Source organism: Cupressus sempervirens, chromosome 8, assembly GCF_028749045.1.
Source record: "Cupressus sempervirens isolate cs-2001-9-10 chromosome 8, ASM2874904v1, whole genome shotgun sequence".
Taxonomy (NCBI): domain Eukaryota; kingdom Viridiplantae; phylum Streptophyta; class Pinopsida; order Cupressales; family Cupressaceae; genus Cupressus; species Cupressus sempervirens.
In genome coordinates, this window is record NC_143125.1 from 203,093,502 (window position 1) to 203,120,941 (window position 27,440).

At 36.2% G+C, this 27,440-nt stretch overlaps 1 long non-coding RNA gene across 3 annotated transcripts; it reads left to right on the plus strand.

The window, feature by feature from the left end:
- Window positions 1–344: 344 nt before the first annotated feature.
- LOC149542225 (uncharacterized) lies at window positions 345–25,556 on the plus strand. 3 transcript variants are annotated; one of them, XR_016355442.1, is made up of 2 exons: window positions 345–614; window positions 25,101–25,556. It is a non-coding gene; the product is annotated as an uncharacterized LOC149542225 (long non-coding RNA). The 3 variants fall into 3 exon arrangements; XR_016355441.1 differs by having other exon boundaries at window positions 25,156–25,556; XR_016355440.1 differs by lacking the exon at window positions 25,101–25,556 and adding an exon at window positions 24,909–25,094.
- The last annotated feature ends 1,884 nt before the right edge of the window (window positions 25,557–27,440 follow it).

Below are 27,440 nucleotides of genomic sequence, written 5' to 3' on the forward strand. Positions count from 1 at the left end.
ATCAATGTGTTTGATTGTAAACTACATAAGAAGACGAATTCTTGTGAACTACTAATCATGAAAAATGATCAATGATTTTGACTCTAAATTGCACAGCCTTTCCTTTATTTGTTTGATAATTTCTTGTGAAGTACTAATCATTAAGTATAGATCAATAAATTTGACTGTATTCTATGTCACTAAATGGATTCTTGTGAACTACTAATTCTGAAATATAGATCAATAACTTTAAACTACATAACCTTTCCCTTCCTTATAAAATAGATTCTTATGAGCTAATAATCATAAAACATAAATTGATCTATTCTAACTACATAAATACTAAACTCTAAGAAAACTATCACAATTTGAATGGAAAATGTTTTGGATATCATATATATTTTCAAATGCTTCATATTAAAACATAATCTAAAAAATGAAGCAGAATCATAAAAATGCAGCATAACCGCAGCCGGACTTAAGGTCGATGACAGAGAAAGAAGTGGAATCAGGGCAACAGAGTTTGGAAAGGGAAAAAGAAGTCTGATCCCGAATACCATTTCGAGCCAGAGAACTAGGATGGCGGGCAGAGCGCCCTGGAGGAAAACGTGGAGCGCTGGAGAAGAAGATATTTGGTAAGATGCAAAACTTTCCTCTTGAATTCTGATAAGCTTAAATCCTCTGTGGTCGGACTCCAGCAGTCTGCCTTTTTTGTGAAACGGGCAACAGCTAGAGAAAAAGTGCAAAACAGATACAAACGGAAGCTAAGCCGTGAGGTTAAAATCAAAATCACTCCAAGGGTTTTGTTTCTGATGGAATGTCCATCGGAATAGAAGAAACAGAGGATTCTGAGTCAGGGATCACTTATGATAGATAGAGTAGGCTTTTACATCGTAGATTGGACCCCGAACTTTAAACTAGTTACATGCAAGTTTTCTTATTCGTCCAAACAGATTCGCTTATACACTTTACTCACTGCTTATGGGGATGGTGACACCCTGAAAATGTTTGGAGAGCAAATTGGTTCTTTCTTGATGGTGGATGATTATACTGAAGCCGGAGGCTTTGGCATGAATTCAAGAATCTGCACGTTCGTTGCTTTAGATTCCCCTCCTGTGGAAGAGTTGGAGATTCGATCTGAGTTAGAGATTTGGCGACAGAAAGTGGAGATGGAGACGACTTCGATCAGATGTAAATTGTTACTTGCTAGGGCATACAGCTTGGGATTGCAAAAGGGAGAAGGCGGTCTTTAAGGAGAATAAGCATGCACGTTGCACCCAACAAAGTGGGATGCTCTCTTGACATCCCATCTGAACCAATACGTATTACAATAATAGATAAGACGTCTATTATTAGTTAATGGTTATCTTATAAATATCTTTAGCTTTAGTTTGCTTTCGTTTTTTGCTTTCTCTGGAATAGAATGTTTCTATTCTTTACGATCGTTTCCTAAGGAAACATCGTCTCTTCCTTTTGTATAAATTGACCTTTCGGTCTCTATTATTAATAAGCAAGTATTTACCAATTACCTTGTAATATGGTATCAGAGCTAATTACTTAAATTTTTTCGAAAAAAATTATAATTTCTTCTTGAAATTATTTGTTTAAATTTTTTCAAAATTATTTCAGCTAATTTCTCCAAAACCCACCTAGGGTTTTTCTGCTTGGAGAAATTCCCGAATTACGGGTCTGCAAATCGCGTGGAAATCGTGGCCATTTTTTGAAGACTCGCATTTTTGGGGTGAAAATCTGCATGTTTCTGTATCAAATCTTCATGCTCTTAGCCGTCTCAGTCTGTCATCGTGCTCTGGGAAGCAGATTCGACCATTTTTCATCAAGAAATCTGAAGTTTTTTCAAGCTTTTTTCAGCTAGGGCCGTTTTTTTTCGAAACCCTAATTTTTGGGGTCGAAATTTTTTTTTGTTTGCAGATTCTTGATGGGTTTTTCGAGAGCTCAACTGGGTTGTCGTCCGTTTTTTCTGGGTGCCTCAATTTTTGTGCCTCGATTTTCGAGCCAGCGGATTCAAAAAACGACAGCAGATTCCTTCTAGATTTTTCGAGCTCTCTTTTGGGTCATTCTCTGATTCTTCTGGGTCTTCCGTATTTTTGCCTCGAAAAACGTGCCTTCACAAATTTTCACAGTTTTTCATTGAAAAATGTGCCATGGCATCTTTGACAAATATTCTGCTCGAGCATAATTCCAAATTCAATGGTCGCAATTATGGAACCTGGAAGCAGCGAATCATCGCAATCTTCGAATATCGAAACACCAATCAACTTGTTCTGGGTGTTGAGCAGCGTCCGACTTCTCCGGGTCCTGATCAAGATACATGGGATCTGAACAATCGAGAGGCAGTAATGCTTCTCAAACTCTCCGTAGTTGATGACCAGCTTTCTCAGATTCCATCCGGCAAGACAGCGGCCGAAATTTGGACACATCTAAAAGGTCTTCATGAGACTTCCGACAAGAGCAGAGCCTTCTTTCTGAAAAACACTCTGTTTTCTATTGTCATGGATGAGCGCACCTCGCTCCAGGCACACCTGAATCGGATTCAGGAAATCCGTGATCAGTTACTTGCCATCGGTCGCAAGATGGAGGAAGAGGATATTGTGGTAATCACTCTTTGGAGTTTACCAAATTCCTATGAGCATTTTATCGAGACTCTCAACATCACATCTACTGGTGTTGATCTAAAGTTCACTGATCTCTGCACCCTGCTACTTCAGCAAGATCGGTGGAAACAACAGTTCGGTAGCAGCTCCAGTTCCACCTCCACTGAGCAAGCCTTTGCTGTGAAATCCTTTCAGAAGGATAAGGGCAAGTTTCAGCAACCATCTCAGCAGAAGTCTTCTGCTCCAGCATCCGATGGTACCAAAAAGAAGAACATTCAATGCAACTATTGCCACAAGTATGGTCACATGAAGGTTGCATGTCGGAAACGCTTAGCTGCCCAGTCTAAGCAATCAGGTTCGCAACCCAAAGCGAACAGTGCAGAGCACACTGAGCAGGTGGAATCTGCCTTTTATGCCTTCATGGCTAAAAGACCTGCAGATCATGTACAGTCATCTGCCTGGTACATTGATTCAGGTGCCTCTCGACATTTCACTCACCGCAGAGACTGGTTTACTGACTACCAGCCTTATTCAGATTCTGTTATCTTTGGTGGTGGAGAAGAGTACACGGTTGTTGGTAAAGGCAACATTCAAATTCAGTCTGTTGGGAGGAAGCTCATATTCCTTGATGTGTACTACGTTCCAGGGATGGAACTAAATCTACTCTCGGTCAGTCAGTTGCTGCGACATTCTCCACACTTGGCAGTCACCTTCAGTTCACATCAGTGCACCATCACTGATCAGGCGACTGAGTCTATTGTTGCAGTTGGTCTTGAGGATCATGGTCTTTTCAGACTTACTGATTCTGGTAATTCTCAGGACTTAGTTATGGCTGCTCGGCGATCTTCCATCAGCACACTTTGGCATCAGCGATATGTGCACTTAAATGTGCATTATCTCTCACAACTTGCTCGGGATGAGCTTGTTCTTGGTTTGCCAGAGATTCAAACCCAACACCTTGGAGTTTGTGACGCATGTCAGGCTGGGAAGCAACATCGCACACCTTTCCCCAGTGGCGATTCTTGGCGAGCTTCTCAAGTACTTCAGCTTGTTCATGCTGATATCTGCGGCCCTATGGCCACTCCTTCTGTTATTGGGTACAGGTATTTTCTGTTGTTTGTAGATGATTTCAGTAGAAAAATGTGGGTGTATTTCCTTAAAAAGAAATCCGATGCATTTATTGTATTTCAGAAGTTTAAACCCTTAGTTGAAAAAGAGTCTGGGAAATCTATTATTACTCTTAGATCAGACAATGGGGGGGAATTTTGTTCTAATGTTTTCTCCAGCTTCTTGGATACACATGGCATCCAACGCCAGTTCACCACACCCCACATGCCACAACAGAACAGTGTAGTTGAACGTCGGAACAGGACAATCACCGAGATGGCTCGTTTCATGCTCGAACACAGACATGTTCCGAAGCGTTTTTGGGCAGAAGCAGTTAACACTGTAGTTTATCTGTTGAATCGGTGACCCACAGTGGCGGTCAAAGGTAAAACTCCGGAAGAGGCCTGGTCAGGTCGCAAGCCCAGAATCAGTCACCTGAAGGTTTTTGGCTCTCTTGCTTTTGTTTGGATCCCTGATGCTTCACGCACCAAGTTGGATGCCAAGAGTCAGAAACTGATGCTTGCTGGATATAGCAGTCTTCACAAAGCCTACCGCCTTATTGATGTTGAGACATCTCGTCTCATATACAGCCGCGATGTAGTCTTTGATGAGCAGCGAGGACCATTCATGCCTGTTTCTCCTGTTCTTGATCCAGCAGTCTAGCCTATGCAGGTTCATGATTTGGGAGTTTGGCTTCCATTAGGTCCACCTGATGGGAGGGCTCCAGTAGCTCCTACAGCTCCAGTCCTGCCAGTGATACCTGTACAGCCACCTCCGGCTTCTCCTGCAGGATCACCTCGTTTTGAAGATGCTTCACCTGAGTTTGATCCAGATTCTTCTGATCAGGATCCTGCTGATCAAGCATCTCCTAGTACTACTGTTGGTCATTCTCCTCTCCGGCCTAAGTGGTGGGCTAAGACACTTGCTGATCTTCATGATGATGAGCTCATTGATGGGAGAACTACTCGGAAAAAGAGCAAAACTATAGATTCTGTTAACTTTGCTCTTATGGCCAACATTCACAGTGTGTTTGAACCTCAAACATATTCCGAGGCTAAAGGAATTCCAGAGTGGGAACAGGCCATGCAATCTGGACACCAGAGCCTACTGAAGAACAACACTTGGGTCCTTTCTGATCTTCCCCCAGGGAAGAAACCCATTAGCTGCAAGTGGGTCTACAAAATCAAATACAAATCAGATGGTACTTTGGATAAGTACAAAGCTCGTTTGGTGGCAAAGGGCTTTTCTCAGCGTCAGGGCATTGATTATGAGGAGACCTTTGCTCCTACTGCAAAGATGAGCACCATCAGATTAGTCCTAGCAATGGCAGCACAATTTGGCTGGAAGGTCCATCAGATGGACGTAAAGAGTGCTTTCCTGAATGGTGATCTCCATGAAGAGGTCTACATGACGCAGCCTATTGGTTTCAAGGTTGCTGGTAAAGACCATCAGGTTCTCAGATTGGTAAAAGCTCTCTATGGTTTGAAGCAGGCCCCTCGGGCATGGTACATCAAGATTGATACGTACCTCAGTGATCAAGGCTTCAAGAGGAGTTCTTCAGACTCAAATCTGTACATCAAGACTACTGACAGTGACATCATCCTTCTGGTTATCTATGTGGATGATCTGATCATCACTGGCAATTCGACATCTTTGATTCAGGGAATCAAACAACACTTATGCCAGTGTTTTGATATGACTGACCTTGGGCTCATGCATTATTGCTTAGGTGTTGAAGTTTGGCAACAGTCTTCGGGTATATTCATCTCTCAGTCCAAATATGCCAGAGCCTTGTTAGACAAATTCCGAATGCAGGATTGCAAACCTGCATCTACACCTATGGAGAAAGGTCTCAAGTTATCAGCCAAGTCTGATTCTCCTTTTGTTGATGATACTACGTATAGGCAACTAGTAGGCAGCCTCATCTACCTATCTGCTACTAGGCCTGATATCAGCTTAGCAGTCAGCTATATTTCACGCTTTATGACAGCTCCTAAGGCTGATCATTGGATGGCAGCAAAGCGTGTGCTTCGTTATGTGAAGGGCACTTCTGATTATGGACTTCTGTATTCTCGGAGTTCTAATCCTAAACTTAGTGGGTTCACAGATTCAGATTGGGCAGGCTCTGTTGATGATAAAAAGTCAACATCTGGATATGTGTTCAGTTTGGGATCCGGTGCAGTCACATGGACCAGCAAGAAGCAGCAGGCAGTTTCTCTCTCTTCTACAGAGGCTGAATATAGAGGGACTGCTAAGGCAGGATGTGAAGCTGTCTAGCTTCGTCGGATGCTTGGGGATATGCAGATGTCACCAGCAGGACCGACTACTCTGTTTGTTGATAACGAAGGCGTTATCAAGTTAGCACGGAATCCAGTCTTCCATGAACGAACCAAGCATGTGGATGTTCATTGTCATTACATACGATAGCTGGTTGAAGACGGGACTATAGATCTGCAGTATGTTCCTACCTCAGATTAGACTGCAGACATTCTCACCAAGCCTCTTGGTCTTGATAAGTTTGTCAAATTCAAAGGACAGCTTGGTGTGTTAGATAGATTAACCATTAAGGGAGGGTATTACAATAATAGATAAGACGTCTATTATTAGTTAATGGTTATCTTATAAATATCTTTAGCTTTAGTTTGCTTTCGTTTTTTGCTTTCTCTGGAATAGAATGTTTCTATTCTTTACGATCGTTTCCTAAGGAAACATCATCTCTTCCTTTTGTATAAATTGACCTTTCGGTCTCTGTTATTAATAAGCAAGTATTTACCAATTACCTTGTAATAATACGAAGGGGTGAGGACAATCCAATATTGGAAGAGAGTGAGGCCCTGCCCACCCATCCTGGTAGGCTATAATAATTGGGAAGGTTAATTACACATAGAAGAACATTCCAACTCGGGGGGAGATGAAGACCAAATTAAATCTTCAATGAGCTATGTAATTTATGGAATGCTGTTAAGTCGACCTAGATATTGATCCAGGTAACACACACAAGGATCTGGTTCTCAAAATGTGATGGGAGAATATAAGTTTTCCAGTGAGTTTTCTTGAGACAAAGTGGATATCCTAAAAACGAGAACCATATGCCAATCATAGTCAAAATTAACCAAGGCAGGAGAAAAAGTTCAAAGGGGAAGAATAATAAATAAGGTAAACTAAGAAAGATGAAAGGACAGAGAAAGATAAGATTGGGGAAGGATTCAAAGGAGCCACGAGGCTCATAATCTGGACCCTTGGGGGCTTTAATGCCCCTACCAAGAGGAGTAAATCAGAGTGCCCAACCGAGTCATCATCCCTTGATATTACACTCATTCAAGAAACAAAAATGCAAGCCGATGATCTTCACAAGACTATTTTAAGATGGAGTAGCAAGGAATGATTGTTCATGGATGCCTTAGGTGCCTCAAGTGGATTTGGGATCATTTGGAACTCAAACACAATAAGTGCATAATTCATTCAGGACCAGTAATATCAGTAGGCATGTTCAATCATCTTTCTCCCTTGAAACTTGAAATTAAATTAAATTTATGTCTATGGCCCAACCAGGAGCACACAAAAATCTGTCACACGGAAACACCTCAGTACCTTTCCACTCTCAAAGCCTGGCGAACTCTTTATCATTGGACGGGATTGCATTGTCACTATTGACATTTGTGACAAAAGAGGGGGCCTCACCTATTTCACCATAGCTCAGATAAATTTTTAAACTTTTATTTGTGTCTCTCTCATTGATCTGACACCAAATGATGAAAGATTTACCTAGACAAATGAGAGAAGTGGGTTTACAAGAATCACTGAGAGGCCAGGTAGGTTCTTCTTACAATGAAATTTGGCTGATATTCCCCACTTGCAGAGCGTACCATCCTACTAGTCTGATGATCAGACCACTTCCTGGTGCTTTTGAAATTCTTTCTAAGATCCCCTCCCAAATGCTGCTCTTTCAAATTTAAAAACTATGTGGCTATGGGATAAAGACAGAGAGTGAAAGACTGGTTGAATGAGGCACCGCCTGTTAGGGACGCAAAGCTCTCTCAATTTAACAAAAAGCTAGGTTATGCCAAGAAAAGATTGAAAGTGTTGAACAAGAATCACTTCAAGAGTATTCTCAAGAGTTGAATGAGATAGTAATAAGAGCTGGAACAGATCGCTGTCTTTTCACAAAGAGAAGGAACCAATGGATAAATTTCTGGAGGTGCTAGCCTGTGAAGAGGGTTTTTGGAGACAAAAATCCAGGTAGTGTTGGCTCATGGAGGGGGTTTGGAATTCAAAATTTTGTCTGCGTGTACAAAAGTGAGAAGAAATTTAATGGAATTACCAAGATAAAAATAAGGAGGGTGTGTTGGTGGAGAGTCCAAAATAAATTGGCTAGGTGGCTGAAGACTACTTTACAGTACTCTTGAATGATGAAGGTACTAAGAACAAGTAAGCAAGAGATCTCCCCAGAAGATCTCTCACTTAGTAAGCCCCAATTAAAATTCGTTCCCTTGCTTTTGTTCATTGAGAATGAGCTGAATAGAACTCCTGATTTATGACATATTGTAGATGTTTCTAGGTCAGATTGATCTCTAGTTAAATCTTTTCAGAAGGGGTAGGGGATGTGGGGGTGAGGGGTTATTTACCCAATTCTCACTCTTCCAAAAAAAATCTTTTAGCATTCTTATTGAGATCACTAGCCCACTGTTCCATTTGAGGGCATTTGTGAGAGGAATCAACATCAAGAAGGGTCTGCATATCAGTTTCAGTCACATTGTACTTTCCTAACCATAGTTGTACTTTACAGACTCTAATGCAGTGCTACACTACTGTACCAGGACATGCAATAGCTTGTAAGTACAAAATATTTAATTAAATATAATTTTTGAGACTGTAAGTTCTGATCACTCTTTTGACAATAAATATACATTATTTTTGAAGGGTTTCAAACTTTCAAGTTAGTTTCTCTCTCAAGGATTGTTTTGATTTTTATACAACAACTAGTTTTTTATTTCACAAACCAGAGATTCATATTTTCAGTAGAAACTCAATTATAGATTGGTACATTCCATTCTCATTTGAAAATTCCAAAATAAAAGTCAGGGTTTTTCATCACAATATCTAGGGGACATCACATCTTTGGATGGATAGTTTAAGTGCTCACATTTTGTACGCTATGTTGGAGCAATGAAACAAGGTGATTTTTGTTCTTGGTAGGCTAAAGGGTTAAGCTAAAAATATATGTTACCATAAATGTAGAAATGGGGCCAGTGTCCTTATGTCACTTTTTTCAATATATATTTTTAGTGTTTTAAAGTAGTGGCTTGCAGCTTCACTTGTGCAGGCTTAATTGGAGCTAGGCTCCATTTTAGATCTTTATCTTTGGATAGAGCAGGCAGCTACTATCTGTTTGACATCTCTTTTAGCAATAGTTATTTGCCTTGGCAGAGCTCTTCATAACTAGAATTGCAAATTTTAACAGAGAAACTTAATTCTACAGAGATGAAGATAAGATCATAGCTGAAAGACTTACCTCTGGCATTTATGTGTTGTCGAGGAGGAGATGGCTTTGGTTGCACAACTGAATCATTCTGAATTTGAAGTATATCCTTTCCTGGTGCCCCAGAAAAGAGTCCTACATTCATAATTTTAATTGCACTTATTACAAATAGAATTTAATAAACTTTAAATTCTAACTGCAAAATAAATCTGCAACATTTAGAATATTTAAAACTGAAGCATCTTAATTGTTGTAGCTGCACCAAAGGATGTGGTCAAGACTCAATGCTAATATGGAGGAAATGGTTAAAAAATGGGATCAATCATTTAAAAGCTTATCATAGATTTTCGTATAACTGCATCAAAAGCTACGTTGTTGGCTATGGCTAGTTTTAAAAATAATTTTTTTAATCAATTTTTTTAGGTCAATTGATTAATTACAATAGACATGAGTATTCACGCATCAAGGTTTCAAACAATACAAAGTATGATATTAGAGATGAATCAACATTGCATTGAGATATATGTTCTTAAAACTTAGAAGTCTGACATAAGAGATGGGACCAGAAGCGTGTCCCAAACAACTTTGATAGAATTGACACTCGTCCTTACCTTTAATTAAAGATAAAGATAAGATCATAGCTGAAAGACTTACCTCTGGCATTTATGTGTTGTCGAGGAGGAGATGGCTTTGGTTGCACAGCTGTATCATTCTGAATTTGAAGTATATCCTTTCCTGCATTCATAATTTTAATTGCACTTATTACGAGTATAATTTTAATAAACTTCAAATTCTAACTGCTAAATAAATCTGCAACATTTAGAATAGTTAGAACTGAAGCACCTTGATTGTTGTAGCTGCACCAAAGGATATGGTCAAGACTCAATACTAATATGGAGGAAATGGTTAAAAAATGGGATCAACCATAAAGAAGCTTATCATAGATTTTCTTAAAACTGCACCAAGAGCTACGTTGTTGGCTATAGCCTATGGCTAGCTTAAAAAACATTTATTTAATCAATTTATTTTAGGTCAATTGATTAATCACAATTGGCACGAGTATTCGTGCATCAAGGTTTCAAACAATACTAAGTATGATATTAGAGATGAATCACCCATGCATTGAGGTATAATGTTCTTAAAACTTGGAAGTCTGACACAAAAGATGGGACCAGAAGCATGTCCCAAACAACTTTGATAGAATTGACACTCTGAAGTCCTTAACCTTTTTTTAAAGAGTTATCAACATAAACTCATGCTCCCCTTACCTAATAACAAAATGGACCTGTTAACAATAATTAAATCTTTGAATAAAAAGAAAAATACCCTTTTAAATTATCCGTTTAAAATATCTAAGACAGTTGGGGCTTTCCAGCCCTAGGGGGCACCAGTTCATTAATTTTCACAAAACACTAAGCGAAAATAATAATTTTTTTTTGAGATAGACTAACAACCAAGTGAAAAATAAATGCTTGTCAGCAATTTTGGAGCAATGAAACAAGGCAATCTTTGTTCTTGGCAGGCTAAAGGTAAGCAAAAAATATATGTTAGCATATGTGAAGGAATAGGGCTAGTGTCCTCATCTCACTTTTTCAACACATGTTGTTAGTGTTTTAAAGCAGTGCTTTGCATCTTTTTACTTGTGCAGTTTTAATCGGAGATAGGTTCCGTTTTAGATCTTTATCTTTAGACAGAGCAGGCAGCTACCATCTGCTTGACAGCCCTTTTAATAACAGTTATGTGACTTTGTATGGTTCTTCACAACTAGAGTTACAAATTTTAACAGTGTAACCTAATAAACATTTCATATTTAAAAAATTCTGCAGAGATGAAGATAGGATCATAGCTGAAAGACTTAACCTCTGGCATTTATGTGTTGCCGAGGAAGTTCCGGCTGTGATTGTAACACTTCCTTCTAATTTTGAAGGATTTCTTTTTCTGGTGCCCCAGAAAAGAACCCTGTGTTCATAAGTAATTGCAGTTAGTGTGATTAGAATTTTATTAACTGCAAAGTCTAACTACAAAGTAAATCTGTTCCATCTAGAATTTTTAAGAATAGCATCTTGATTGTTGTTTATTATGGAGAACATGGTGAAGGAGAAAATCAACTATTCAAAGGATTATCTAGATTCTTTTATAATTCTACAGGGAAGCTACATTGTTCACTATGGCCAGTTTTAAAAGTATTATTTTAATCAAAGTGTTCAATTGATAAGCGCAATTGATATGGGTATCTATGCATCGAGGTTTAAAATTCTATGAAGTATGATATAAGAAATTAGTCAACCATGTATCAAGTTTTAAGCACCTTAAAAAGTATGACATAAGAGATGAGCCTGGAATTGTATCCCAAACAACTTTAATGGAATCGATACCCCTAAGTCCTCAAACCTTGATCAAAGAGGTATTTACTATTAACACAACCTCGTGCTTTGTATCAAATAACAAATTGAACTCTTGAATAATATAAAATATTTGAATAAAATAAATATATGAAAGGTAAAAAGAGTTATCTAGTCCCTGAAATGCACCAATTCATAAATTTCTAAAAGATAAACTAATGCTTGTAAGCTATGTTTGAGCAATGAAACGCAGTGACTATTGTTCTTGGCAGGCTAAGGGTTAAGCAAAATAAAATATATCTTTCCATATATGAAGGAGGGCCAGTGTCCTCACGTTACATTTTAATATGTATTTAGTGTTATAAACCGTATTGCATATTTGCTTGTCTAGCTTAATTGGAGCTTTACGTTCCATTCAGTTCTTTATCTTTGGATAGAGCAGGCAGCTACATCTGTTTGACTGCCCTTTGTTTGGCTGGGCTCTTCACAACTTAAATTTCAGCTCTGGATTTCCCTATAAACCATGGTGTTTTGATAGCAGCATTGGATGCTATGATGGCTGGGTTGGCCTTTGTCTTGACATGGAGACGAGGAAGAAGAAAACCCTTCTAGGTCCTGAACTCTCCTGATGTTGCCCATTGGTGTGTGGGTCCTAGTGGAACAGTAAGTGAAATGACCAAGTAATACCACGTTAGCTTTTGGTTGCTGTTTTGGCTAGAATAAATGTGTAGGATATCAGCTTATTTGTATAATTCTCATGTATCTGTAACTGTAGTTATGAATATACCTACCATTAAGGGTTTTTGTTATGGCCCTCCCATTGAGCAGCCCTCTCAGTTTTTCTTGTATTTTCTTATTTATGAGAGTGGCGTCATGGGCGTAAAAAATAAAAAGTACTTTTAAATACTTGAAAGGATATTTAGGAGCTAAGGTTTAATTTGAAAATGTATATCAAGGAGGTGCATTTCTTCATGTGCAATCATTCAAGCCATCCTTTTGCATCCCATTTTTAGACTTGAGTAGTTTGTTCAATCTATGGCATCCAAGGATGAAAACCCTTGTTCTTAGGGGTTTAAGAGAATGAAATCCTCTTGAATTTCACATCTGGGAATCAAGTACAAAAACCTTAGTTTCGAATATTGGTGATTTCGTCTAAGAGTCATGATCATGGGGAGGATTTGAAGATATTTCCAGTTTGCCATAGTGACACTACGATGTTATTTCATTTAAAAATCATTATTTTGTTGCCTTATGTTATTTGAGGGATTTACATTATTCGGGCATCAAAAGCACTGGATCTCAATTGTTGATGACATTTTTAAACAACCCTATTCGAGTCATGTTTTATTAGCAATCACCGATTTGAGGGTAAGTGCCAACCTTGCAAGGACAATGCTCCTGATTTATTACATATTGTAGATGTTGTTTCTAGGTTAGATTTAATCTCTAGTTGTTAATTCATCTCTGAGTGCATAGGGGACGTGGGGCTGGGGTGTTGTTGACCCTATTCTCATTCTTCCAAAAAAATCTATTAGCATTTTTTATTGAGATCACTAGCCAGCTGCTCCATTCGAGGGCATTAAGTAATAATAACTCAACATCTGTGAGAGGAATGAACATCAAGAAGGGTCTGTATATCAGTTTCAGTCGCATTCTACCTTTGTAACAATAGTTGTACAACTTTCCAGACTTCCTATGCAGTGCTACAGTACTGTACCAGGCTATGCCTTGAATGTGCAATTTTTTTAATTAAAAATATTTTTTGATACTGTAAGTTCTGATCATTCTTTTGACAATAAATATAACTTATTTTTTGAAAGGTTTTAAACTGTCAACTTTCTCTCTCTCTCAAGGTTTGTTTTGATTTTTATGCAGCAACTAGTCTTTATTTCACAAACCAGAGATTCCCATTTTCAGTTGTAACTTAATTATCGATTGGTAAATTCCATTCTCATTTGAAAATTCAAAAATAAAAGTCAGGGTTTTCCATCACAATATCTAGGGCACATCACATCTTTGGATGGATAATTTAAGTGCTCACATTTTGTAAGCTATGTTGGACCTATGAAACAAGGTGATTTTTGTTCTTGGTAGGCCAAAGGGTTCAGCTAAAAATATATGTTACCATAAATGTAGAAATGGGGCTAGTGTCCTCATGTCAGTTTTTCAATATATGTTTTAGTGTTTTAAAGCAGTGCCTTGCAGCTTCACTTGTGCAGGCTTAATTGGAGCTAGGCTCCATTTTAGATCTTTATCTTTGGATAGAGCAGGCAACTACCATCTTTTTGACAGCCCTTTTAATAACAGTTACGTGACTTGGCATGGTTCTTCACAAATAGAATTACAGATTTTAACAGTGTAACCTAATGAACTTTTCATATTTAAAACATTCTGCATAGATGAAGATATGATCATAGCTGAAAGACTTACCTCTGGCATTTATGTGTTGCCGAGGAGGTGCTGGCTGTGATTGCGACACACCCTTCTGATTTTGAAGGATTTCCTTTTCTGAAGCCCCAGAAAAGAATCCAGTGTTCATAATTAATTGCAGTTAGTGTGAATAGAATTTTATTAACTGCAAATTCTAACTACAAAGTAAATATGTACCATCTAGAATATTTAAGAACACTAAAGCATCTTGATTGTTGTTGCTGATATGGTCAATATTATTATGGAGAACATGGTGAAGGAGGGAATCAACTATTCAAAGGATTATCTAGATTCTTTTATAATTTTATAGAGAAGCTATGTTGTTCACTATGGCCGGTTTTAAAAATACATTTTTAACAGACAGTGTTCAATTGATTAAGCACAATTGATATGGGTATCTAAGTGTTGAGGTTTAAAATTCTACTGAGTATGATGTAAGAAATTAGTCAACCTTGCATCAAGGTATTGTTAAATTGTAGCTTCTGTCGGATTGAACTGTCCTAGAGTCAATCCTTCTATGGTTATTGTTAATCATTAACTATACACACTCATATATATATATATATATATATTATGCTATATATTATATATAATATAGATATGTTATAATTAATAATGTTTTAATTAATGATTAATTAATATGTATAACCATAGAGACATGTCTCTTCACAAGACATGTCTCTTCACAAGACATGTCTCTTGAAGATATATTTATATATCTTGGAAATCTGCAATTGAAACACATAGAATTATAACGATGTTATTACATTTGCAGAGATCATAAATTTAACATGGTATCAGAGCCAACTGCAAATGTAAAAGAAGAATGTAACATTAATGGAAAATTTTCTGAATGTTCCACTAATGAGGATCTATGAAACTATAATTAATTGTGTTGTGTGAAGACAATCAAAATTCCTCACTTGGAAAGGAGCTCACTGGTTGAGGACTCGGGTAAATGTCTACTATGACAATGTCACTGTGCCCCTCATAGGCCCAATTTGGAGATTAGAGTTGGGTCTTCTCAAATGATGAGTTGGACTCAGATGTTGCAGTGCCCCCTTGGGCATAAGGAATGGCACAAAAGGGCATTGATAATGTGGGGTCCGTGCGAGTGTGCAGACTATAACCCGTCTGAGAATTTCTCGGAGGACTACTATTGGGCTTCCTCAGATATCGTGGAACTATGATAATTCGATTTGGAGGTAACCAGACAATATCTTTAGATTGTAAGTATTGACTCGGGGTTGCATCTGCAAAGTTATCATGATCAGTACTGTTGCACTGCTAGTTTTATAGTTCAAGGAAATTGAAGAAATTTAGGTTAAGAACTTGGCGGAGGAAGAGAAGCTTCATTCTAAAATGCCTTACCTTGAGGTGTTGTTAAAGGAGGCATTGCAAAGACATCTACATGAGGGGGATTATTGTACGGAGTTTGTGCCAGATAGGTATATGAAGGGCATCGATATTGATTCGATGAGAAGAAAGGAGCGGGTTTAAGGTTATGGTTAATAAATATAAATGACGAATCCATCTCTATGTCGGTGTGTAGGCTCAGATTTGAGGCGAATCGCTACATTTCCAAATGAGATGTATCTTTGCCTAGTGGAAGACATTTTGTGACAACAAAATAAGAATATTAATATGGTGACGTCAACTTTTAAATGAGTATATTGAGGAGGCTTAAGAGACCTATAAAGTGGACACGACAAAGACTGGGAAGTGGATGGAGTACAAAAGAGCGCAGATAGTTGGAATAATTCAAACATATTATGAGAGGAATTCTATGAAGTTACGTCAGGCTTCTGCCTCACACATGACATGAACCTAGATTGAGTTGCATGCACATTATCCTAAGCTGTTGCATTGATTTTCATGAGTGCGTGAGTGGGAGAAATTACCTAGGTTGTAGCTTGGTAGATTTAATGTATTTCTAGCTGTAGGTATCTTATCAGACCAAAAATCAAAGCCTGTGTGGGAGATACCACTGTAGTGGAAGTGGAGAATCTGTTACCCACAGAGAATGAGGTCCTTCATTGGCATGGTAGTTGACAGTTTGGAACTGCATAGCAAGATAGAACGGTAGGAATTTTGCAATGTCCCATCTTCACTAATGAGATATACACCAAGACGTCGCCTTAATTCAAGCATTAGCGCATGTTCAATTGAGTTGGAAATTTGAGAAGCATTATGAGTGGCATCAGAATGCAATGATCTGGATTATGATGAATCTGGAGAATATTATAGTACAAAATAGTGAGCACATAATGCTCATCAATTTTGATCCGTAGCTGTGCATCATATTAGATGAGGGGCGAGATGGCAAGTGAAAGTCTTATTTATTTTTGTGTGCATTGTAATGTGCCATATTCTGCTCAAGCCACGTGTCGATAAGAGCTAAGGAGTTATAGAACAAACACAATCATGGGAAACATGCGTAGATTGGAAATCACCAGTGATCATACGCGAATCATTGTGGAGAAAGCCACCTTCGCAACAATACACTACTCGAACTTCATGTCAATGGAAGATTTCATGGAACCGACACCACCCCAAGTCAAAGTGACAGATCAGAAGCGTGTATCACCCGTAAAGAACTAGATTGATGACGCGGAAGATATAAACGCAGACGCCGCATATGACCTACAAGTAAGAATTCAAGGAATAATCCATATCGACCATTCAATTAGGTGATTGGGCACGATAAGACCAAGGTGGAATTTACATAAGTTCTAAGAATAGTTATAATCATGAGCCCTTATATCCATTAAGGTTTGAGAAAAGATGAAAAATAAATTGGAATTGTGTCCATATAATACAATCAAAAGGTGAGATTAGTATTTTTGTTTATTTTTTATATTTGGGATCACTTGAAATTATATATACATATATATAAGATTGAATGTATGTATATATGTTCAAAATATATATTTATTTATATTTTATTGGAATGATAATTATAATTATGTAGAATTATTCTTATTTCTAATTTCAATACATATTATAAGAACTATGTGCCGTGATCATTTTCTCTAAGAATTTTAGTGCAGGAAGAAAGAGATTGAGATTCACAAGGAGTAAACCACGTTGTGATGGATTCACTAATGATATAAATATGGAATACACAGATTGCCATAATATAGATTCATTCATATGGCACAATCATACTCAATCAAGATATTGGCATATTGTGGACGATATTGAGAAAATGGAAGGACATGTTGACTTCTATTATTAAGCTAAATGAATGTTTGGACCTTCAATGGATGAAAAAGGCAAGATGGACCTTAGAAAGAAGTTGTCATATTTGATACAAAATTGTTCAACAATATAAGAATTAGTGGTAATTTTACAATGTGGGGGGAATAAAAGTCAAAGTTCCATTCTCACTTTTAGAGGGAAGATGTTCCATTATCAGATAATCTAAGAAGGAAATTTTGAATCTTTATGTGCAGATAAGTATTCTTATTTTTGACATTTAGCTCTCTTATTAGTAACTTCTATGTATACTATAAAGTGTATTTGTGTTGATTTTTTTCTTTTATGGTTGAGGATTTTCATACAGGAAAAAGAAAGTTGGTACTTTAAACATGCTACCAGGTATTGTGCAGACTTAGCCTAATGATAGTAGCTCCAAATATCCATGATGATTGAGATTATGAATATCCTTCTTTATTAAGAGGGAGTTTTACACTTCTTCTAAAGGCAATGTTGAAGTTTGGAAGATTTATAATCAGAGGGAGTCTAGAAATACATGGATGCGACTTCGTGATTTTAATGGGCCACACCTTGTGAACATCACAAGAAAATGAAAAGATCCTTAAATAACTTGTATAATCATAATCTAGGTACCGAGTGCGTAAAATTGCTCAATGATATAAAAGTTGGAATTTCACATTGTGGGGGGTAAACTTAATAAACAATGTTCAAATTCCCACTTGAAACCATCTTTAGAGAGGAGATTTAATGATTTGACATTTATGGATTGTCATAGAAAGATAAGTAATTCTTACTCTTGAGTATTACGGTTATCTACTTACTATAGTCTCTTTCTCAGTTATAAACTTATACGTACTATAAGAGTTAAATTGCATTGATCTTTTTCCTTATATCTACAGATGTTCTTGCAGAAAAGGAAAGTTGGTACGTTTGCTACTAGGATTATTGTGCAGGCTCTAGAAGTGAACATCCTTAATGATTAAGATTATGAAGAGGAAATCTGACATTGCTTCAGATTAAAAGGGAGCAAATAAGAACATGATTCTGTCTAATTTTTTAGGAGTAGATCATATCACTTCAGAGTGATAAATCTACTCTTGTAGAAAATGCTCCATGTCATGTGACCTTGTGATACTAGTGCATTTATCACAAGGATGAGTTATATTAGTACAAATGAGCAAAGTGCTGATGTTTTTACCAAGCCTCTTGCAAAGTTGAAATTGTGTACTTCAGAGGTAAAATTAATATGACTTTGTTGTAAATGCATTTATTAAAATATATATTCATGAATATAAAATTATTTTTGCTTGCAAGCTTGTATTGTGAAAAGTGACGACTTCTCTTGTGAAAGGTGATGACCTTTCGTGTGTTCTGATCCTATTATAAAGTGACGACTTTATTTTAGTTGATCTGTTTTCAAACAATGGTTGAATTTGGTGTTATCTTTCAGGCCGGATTTTGCTGGACACATTGATAACCTTCATGGGTTTTTTGGGCGATAGCCGGACACCATGAAAACCCATTGTTTTGAAAGTTTGGGTTATCCTTGTTCTTCGGGCCAGATTTTGCTAGACACATTGATAACCTTCATGGGTCTTTTGGGCGATAGCCAGACACCATGAAAATCCATTATGTTTTCTTTCTCTCTCTTAGTTTAAAACATAATGATGATTACACCTTATTAAGTTAAACTTATTTCAATTTCCTTTTGCTTAAGAGGGAGTATTGAGGATTCTAGCCTCTTAATGTATTGAAGTAAATTCCATATGTTAATTTACATATGTGTGTTGATGAATTCATATTGATATGCCATTTTAGGGATATCATAGTGAGATGATATCTCCTTATACTCAAGAACATAATATGTTATATATAAATCTTCCAAAATAAAGAGGGAGTGTTGAGATAGCTTCGATTGTATCTAAGTCATAGCTATGGTAGAAAACAATTGATATACATATCATTGTTAGAATTAGATATTGTTGGCATGTTTGTTCTGACACATTTTGTGAAGCGATGTCTACTATAAAAAGATCTCACCTATGATATAGACTTCCTGTTGAGACTTATATTATCAAAGGATAATGTATCTAGTGTGATATATATATTAAGGTCTTTAATATGACATTCTAAGATTATCATGATAATGTATTCTATAACAATCCTCCTGAGCTAAGAGGGAGTGTTAAATTGTAGCTTCTATCGGATTGAACTGTCCTAGAGTTAATCCTTCTATGGTTATTGTTAATCATTAACTATACACACTCTAATATATATATATATATATATATATATATATATATATATAATATAGATATGTTATAATTAATAATGTTTTAATTAATGATTAATTAATATATATAACCATAGAGACATGTCTCTTGAAGATATATTTATATATCTTGGAAATCTGCAATTGAAACACATAGAATTATAACAATGTTATTACATTTGCAGAGATCATAAATTTAACAGTATAAGCCCCTTAAAAAGTATGACATAAGAGATGGGAGAAGAAAGAGGGGGCCACTGTCCTCATGTTACTTTTTAATCTCTCTTTTATCAAATAATAGAGGTCTAAGTACAATGCTTCCAACCTATGTTCCCCCAAGTTTCCGGTACAGGGATGGTGGGACGAGTTTCCGTGACGGCAAATATTTTTGGCGATTTTGGGGACGGGGGGGACGGCAAACGGGGACGGCTATGTATATATATATAGGGAAGTTTTAAAATATAAATTGAAATTTGCAAATATACATGTCATTCATATGAAACTAAGCACAAAGCATGTCATTTAAACATTATAGAACCATAACATACAACATTTGAATGCCATCTAAGAAATAATATCCGATTTCAGTACTCAATTGTCAAAATGCATATCAATATCAGTGAACAATATCATAATAATAAACATGATAAATCTGAAAATCTAAATCTAAATATGCCTAATACGCCCAAGGCTAGAGGGCTGCCATAAAGTAAAAGTATCAATGTATCATAATCATGTTCACGTTCAACATAAAAACCATAACATAGAAAAATGAAATAGATTGCTACTCCCATTCTGCCTCTACTGCATTTGGAGGGGTGGGGCCCACCTTGGCAAACTTGTAAGGAGCCTTTAAATTATTTTTAATATTCACTTTTTAATTTTTTTGCATAAATTTTTTGTTAATAGAAAAAAAATAAAAATAAAAATTTGGGGACGGCTGGCCATACTTGGTACGGTTGGGGGATGTCCCATACCCGGCCCCCCATCCCCGGAATGCCCCCGTTTCCAAAACTCCTGGTTTTAGGCTGGGTATGTGTCCTCGGGGAACATAGCTTCCAACTGAATATTGCAAACTCTTTAACTTATTACATGTAACAAAATTGACTCCATAGAATATCTATAGTTGTTGTATAGAATTAACCCAAATGAGCAAGCATCACATCACACAAAGCAATGATATAGTATATATACAATGTTGAGGCTCTTAAAGAATGCAACTTTTCAAGATTTGAACTGAGAGACGCTTCATATTATAACAGAAGTCTATTTATATTTCCAAATGCAAGCCTTTTCATATTTCCAAATGCACGTCTCTTCATATTTCTAAATGCGATGATATGAATAGAGCACCATCACAGGTAATCAAGATATCTCCTAGAGCTACAAACATCAACAATATCACAATTTGACTTATGGGTCAATGCATTTTACTGTAAAACTACATAGTGGAATCTTGATAACAATATTGCAATTTGACTTTCTCTAGAAAATATCTCCTACTTATCAATTGACGAGTTTAAGGGGATTTCCAATAAATGGTTTCTAGGGCACAACACTTGTAGAAGGTTTCACAAACAAGGTTACAAGTAAAGTGGGCTTAACCTTGGACAAAACTCTGTGGTTAAGTGCACTTGAGTTAGAGCAGTACAGGGATGGGTGACTTCCTGATATTTCATGTCTATGAGCATCACCTAGATGCAATGAGTGTTTAAGTGTTCCATTCATTCTCATGAGAGATGGGCTTTTGTAAATCACTACTCATGAATTATAGGTTAATGAGGTTGACTCAAAAGCTACATTGTTTAATCTTGATAGCAATATTACAAATTTGACAATCACTGTGCAATCTCTCTTTGACAACATAAGTATCATGAACTATTGGAGATTGTAGGTGGAGTTGTTCCAATATGCATGGTTAAAGAGAAGCATTTATGATTTAGTTAAGCTATGCCCTTAATATCATGTGAAGCTCGAATCACTAGCAAAGTGAGCTCCAGTTAATAATGAGGAGCGATGCTAAGAAGGGCAAGAAGGATTTCTTTTAATCATTTGATGTCAGTTTATTTCATATGCAATAGCTTTGATAGTGAGTCTCAATGCTAATGAACGACAATTTGCTTTCATAGGAACAGTCTCAGTCAGCAAGCAAAATAAGGTATTCAGTTTGAGCTGCTCTATTGTTTGCATGCTATTCAGATGGTACAAGGGGATGGTTTCATCCCTACCAACCACAGATACTGTGTTAATGCAAATCTATCATCAATGCTCATTGTGGTGATGCTAGAGTTGGGAGGAAAGACAAAGGAACCATTAGGGCTGTTATAGAGGCTCTGGATTTCCCTAATAAGCCATGGTGTTTTGATAGTGGCTTTCGATGCTACGACGGCTGGGTTGGCCTTTGTCTTGACAACAAGACGAGGAAGAAGAAAGCCCTTCTAGGTCCTGAACTCTCCTGATGTTGCTCATTGGTGTGTGGGCCCAGTGAAACAGTAAGTGAAATGACCAAGTAATACCACGTTAGCTTTTGGTTGCTGTTTTGGCTAGAATAAATGTATAGGATATCAGCTCATTTGTTTAATTTTCATATATCTGTAACTGTAGTTATGATTGTACCTATCGTTAAGGGTTTTTGGTATGGCCCTCCCATTGAGCAGCCCTCAGTTTTTTCTTGTTCTTTCTGATTTCTGGGAGTGGCCTCATGGGTGTACAAAATCAAAAGTACTTTAAAATACTTGCCACCTTTTTAGTAAGAAAATAAGATGTTTTCATCATTAGAGAAGTCACATCATTTGTTGTTTGTGTTGTTTGAGTCATCTTTTATTAGCAATCACTGATTTGAGGTAAGCGCCAACCTTGCAAGGACAATACTCCCGAGTCCCGACTTATAACATGTTGTAGATGTTTCTAGATCAGATTTAATCTCTAGTAGTTAATTCGTTTCTAAGTGAGTGGGGGACGTTGGGGTGGGGGTGGGGAGTTATTGACCCTATTCTCATTCTTCCAAAAAAATCTATTAGCATTTTTATTGAGATCACTAGCCAGCTGTTCCATTCGACGGCATTAAGTAATAACAGCTCATCATTTGTGAGAGGAATTGACATCAAGAAGGGTCTGCATATCAGTTTCAGTCACATTGTACCTTCCTAACAATAGTTGTACAACTTTCCAGACTTCTAATGCAGTGCTACACTACTGTACAAGGGCATGCAACAGCTTGTAAGTACAATTTCTTTAATCAAATATAATATTTGAGACTGTAAATTCTGATCATTCTTTTGACAATAAATATAAATTATTTTTGAAGGGTTTCAAATTTTGAACTTATTTTCTCTCTCAGGGGTGGTTTTGATTTTTATACAGCAACTAGTCTTAATTTTGCAAACCAGAGATTTACATTTTCAGTTAAAACTTAATTAGCGATTGGTACATTCCATTCTCATTTGAAAATTAAAAAATAAAAGTCAAGGTTTTCCATCACAATATTTAGGTGACAACACATCTTTGGATGGATAATTTAAGTGCTCACAGTTTGTAAGCTATGTTGGAGCTATGAAACAAGGTGATTTTGTTCTTGTTAGGCTAAAGGGTTAAGCAAAAAATATATGTTACAATAAATGTAAAAATGGGGCCAGTGTCCTCATGTAAGTTTTTCAATATACGTTTTTCGTGTTTTAAAACAGTGCCTTGCAGCTTTACTTTTGCAGGCTTAGTCGGAGCTAGGCTCCATTTATATCTTCTATCTTTGGATAGAGAAGGCAGCTACCATCTGTTTGACATCCCTTTTAGTAATAGTTATTTGCCTTGGCTGGGCTCTTCATAACTAGAATTATAAATTTTAACAAAAAAACTTAACATTTCATATTTAATAAAATCTACAGAGATGAAGATAAGTTCATAGCGGAAAGACTTACCTCTGGAATTTATGTGTTGTCGAGGAGGATCCGGCTTTGATTGCAGAGCTGTATCATTCTGAATTTGAAGCATATCCTTTCCTGGTGCTCCAGAAAAGAATACCGCATTCATAATTTGAATTGCACTTATTACGAATAGAATTTTGAGAACTTTGAATTCTAACTAACCTTTCCTGGTGCTCCAGAAAAGAATACTGCATTCATAATTTGAATTGCAACTATTACAAATAGAATTTTATAAACTTTAAATCATTCAAGCTATCCTTATGCATCCCATTTTTAGATTTGAGTAGTTTGTTCAATCTATGGCATCCAAGGATGAAAACCCTTGGTTTTTGGGGTTTAAGAGGATGGAATCCTCTTGAATTTCACATTTGGGAATCAATAACAAAAACCTTTTTTTCGAAAATTGGGTGATTTTGTCCAAGAATCATGATTATGTGGAGGATTTGAAGATATTTCCAGTTTGCCATAGTGACACTACGATGTTTTTTCATTTAAAAATCATTATTTTGTTGCCTTATGTTATTTGAGGTATCTATTATTTACATTATTTGTGCATCAAAAGCCCTGGAAGCCTGGATCTAAATTGTTGATGACATTTTTAAACAACCCTAGTTGAGTACCACCTTTTTAGTAAGAAAGTCAGATGTTTTCATCATTAGAAAAGTCACATCATTTGTTGTTTGTGCTATACGAGTCATATTTTATTAGCAATCACCGATTTGAGGTAAGTGCCAACCTTGCAAGGTCAATACGCCTGATTTATGACATTGTAGATGTTTCTAGGTCAGATTTAATCTCTAGTTGTTAATTCATTTTTGAGGGTGTGGGGGATGTGGGGGTGGGGTGTTATTGACCCTATTCTTATTCTTCCGAAACAAATCTATTAGCATTTTTATTGAGATCACTACTCAGCTGTTCCATTCGAGGGCATTAAGTAATAACAACTCATCATTTGTGAGAGGAATCAACATCAAGAAGGGTCTGCATATCAGTTTGTCACATTGTACCTTCCTAACAAAGGTTGTACAACTTTTGAGACTTCTAGTGCAGTGCTACGCTACTGTACCAGGCCATGCAACAGCTTGTAAGTACAAAATATTTGATTAAATATAATTTTTGAGACTGAGTTCTGATCACTCTTTTGACAATAAATATAAATTATTTTGTAAGGGTTTCGAACTTTCAATATATTCTCTCAAGGTTTTTGTTGATTTTTTTACAGCAGCTAGTCTTTATGTCAGTTACAGCTTAATTATTGATTGGTGCTTTCCATTCTCATTTGAAAATTGAAAAATAAAAGTCAGGGTTTTACATCACAATATCTGGGGGATATCACAATATCTAGGGAACATCACATCTTTCGATGGATAATTTAAGTGCTAACATTTTGTACGCTATGTTGGAGCTATGAAACAAGGTGATTTTTGTTCTTGGTAGGCTAAAGGGTTAAGTGAAAAATATATGTCACCATAAATGTAGAAATGGGGCCAGTGTACTCATGTCAGTTTTTCAATATATGTTTTAGTGTTTTAAAGCAGTGCCTTGCAGCTTTACTTTTGCAGGCTTAATCGGAGCTAGGCTTTATTTTAGATATTTATCTTTGGATAGAGCAGGCAGCTACCATCTGCTTGACAGCCCTTTTAATAACAGATATGTGACTTGGCTGGGTTTTCCACAACTATAATTACAAATTTTAACAGTGTAACCTAATGAGCATTTCATATTAAAAAAATTCTGCAGAGATGAAGATAGGATCACAGCCGAAAGACTTACCTCTGGCATTTATGTGTTGCAGAGGAGTTGCCGGCTGTGATTGTGACACACCCTTCTGATTTTGAAGGATTTCCTTTTCTTGTGCCCCAGAAAAGAATCCTGCATTCATAAATAATTGCAGTTAGTGTGATTAGAATTGTATTAACTGTGAATTCTAACTACAAAGTAAATCTGTACCATCTAGAATACTTAAGAGCAGAAAAGCATCTTGATTGTTGTGGCCGATATCGTCAATATTACCATGGAGAACATGGTGAAGGAGGGATCAACTATTCAAAGGATTATCTAGATTCTTATATAATTTTATAGGGAAGCCACATTGTTCAATATGGCCAGTTTTAAAAATACATTTTTATTTAGACACTGTTCAATTGATTAAGCACAATTGATATGGGTATCTAAGTTTCGAGGTTTAAAATTCTACCAAGTATGATGTAAGAAATTAGGCAACCATGCATCAAGGTATAAGCCCCTTAAAAAGTATGACATAAGAGATGGGAGAATAAAGAGGGCCAGTGTCCTCATGTTACTTTTTAATATGTTATAAACAATGCTTTGCATATTTGCTTGCCACAACTAAAATTTCAAATTTTAACAGTGCAGCCCGCCCCCACCCCCCAAAAAATACATTTCATGTTTAAGAGATTCGAGAGGCACAAAGGTAGGATCATATCTGAAAGACATACCTTTGATAATTGAGTGTTGCCGAGGAGGTGCCTGTGGTTGCACAGCAATATTATCTTTCTGCAGCAGGACTCCTTGTCCTGGGTCTCCTCGGAAATATCCTGTGCTCATAATTTTAGTAGGGTCACCATGAGTTGAACCAATTTAGTTTCTAAGTACAAAACAAATTTGCAACATTTAGAATAATGAAAAACATGGAAGTCGCTTTGATTGTTCTGATTGTCATGCCCCATAAGACAATTCAATTTTATTTTATTGATTATTTAACGCCTGATTTTCTGATTGTTATTTTTTTCCATATTGATCATAAGAAGGTGAAAAAACACCTTCATTATGGATTTATAGATATTAATCTGTCTTGCTTAGAATTTTGAAGTATGCATAATACTCAAGATTTATTATATAAACAAATTTAATTACTAGATAAATACTCTTGAAGTATTCCTGTAACAAATTTTTATTATTGAAACCAGATTTATTGAGGATTAATCAAACCTATCCCATGATAAAATTGTTATGATGTTTCTCAGATTCATATTTCCATATTTATGAAGGTTGTAATATAAAACTGTTTATTAAAAAAAAAAAAATTAATGTGGAGAATTTTTCGAGGAACTTTCATCTGCAACAAATTTATTAAAAATTAAAAACAATTATATTGATAGATCATATATTTTGATTCATGAAACTAAAGAAATGAGTGATAAATTATTTAAAATTTATTAACATAATTTGTGATCTAAATTTGGAATATGTGAAATCTATAGTGTGATTTATGTACATCTTAAAATCATGCTTTTAGAAGAGTTTTATATTGTTGAATTCCTATCCAATACATAAAATTATGAAAAGATAATAATTTATTCAAGAAATAATTTTAGTAACATACACTCTTTTGACAAAAATAGAATTTTAAGCAGTCAAAGAGAAGTTGAATGATACCCTTCTCTTATAATTTTCTACCAAAGGATTTTCAAACTTTTTTATGAGTCATTATACCTTACATGAGTTCACTTGTATGGTTCCAAAAACTAATTAAAAGGCAATTGAGAAGTATTGAACCATAACTAAGATAGTTCCGAATGTAGAAGATGATATGATATCTGAGAAAGGTTGAAAACAACATTCAAGTAATGTGCAAAATTTTAGAACAAGTGCAAGTTCTAGTTTATTGATGATCAAAATATGGTTGGTGTCCTTGAACACCTCAAAATACTTCTAAATATGCAAGAAGGTAGTGAATGTAAAGAATAGCTAGAGATTTCTCACTTTAGATACCTCCAAGGTAAATCTTTGTGGTTATTTCTCCCTAAGATGTTAGCTTGCACGATTACTTTTATCCATCCAAATACTACATCTAAAGATACTTTTCAAAATATCTAATTGCTAGTTTCGATAGATTACTTAAACACATCTTTCTTTTTAGTGTAAATTTAAATAATTATGGTTAAATCAACAAATTAACAAGGGGGTTGACCCTTACACAACCACAATTTGAAGGCGCCAAATAGAGAAACAAAAAATAAACAAGGGTGGTAGATTTTACTAGTAGATAAGATAAGATAAGATAAATTTATTAATGTCCAACAAAAGACCACAACGTGGGTCTATGGGACTGGAAGC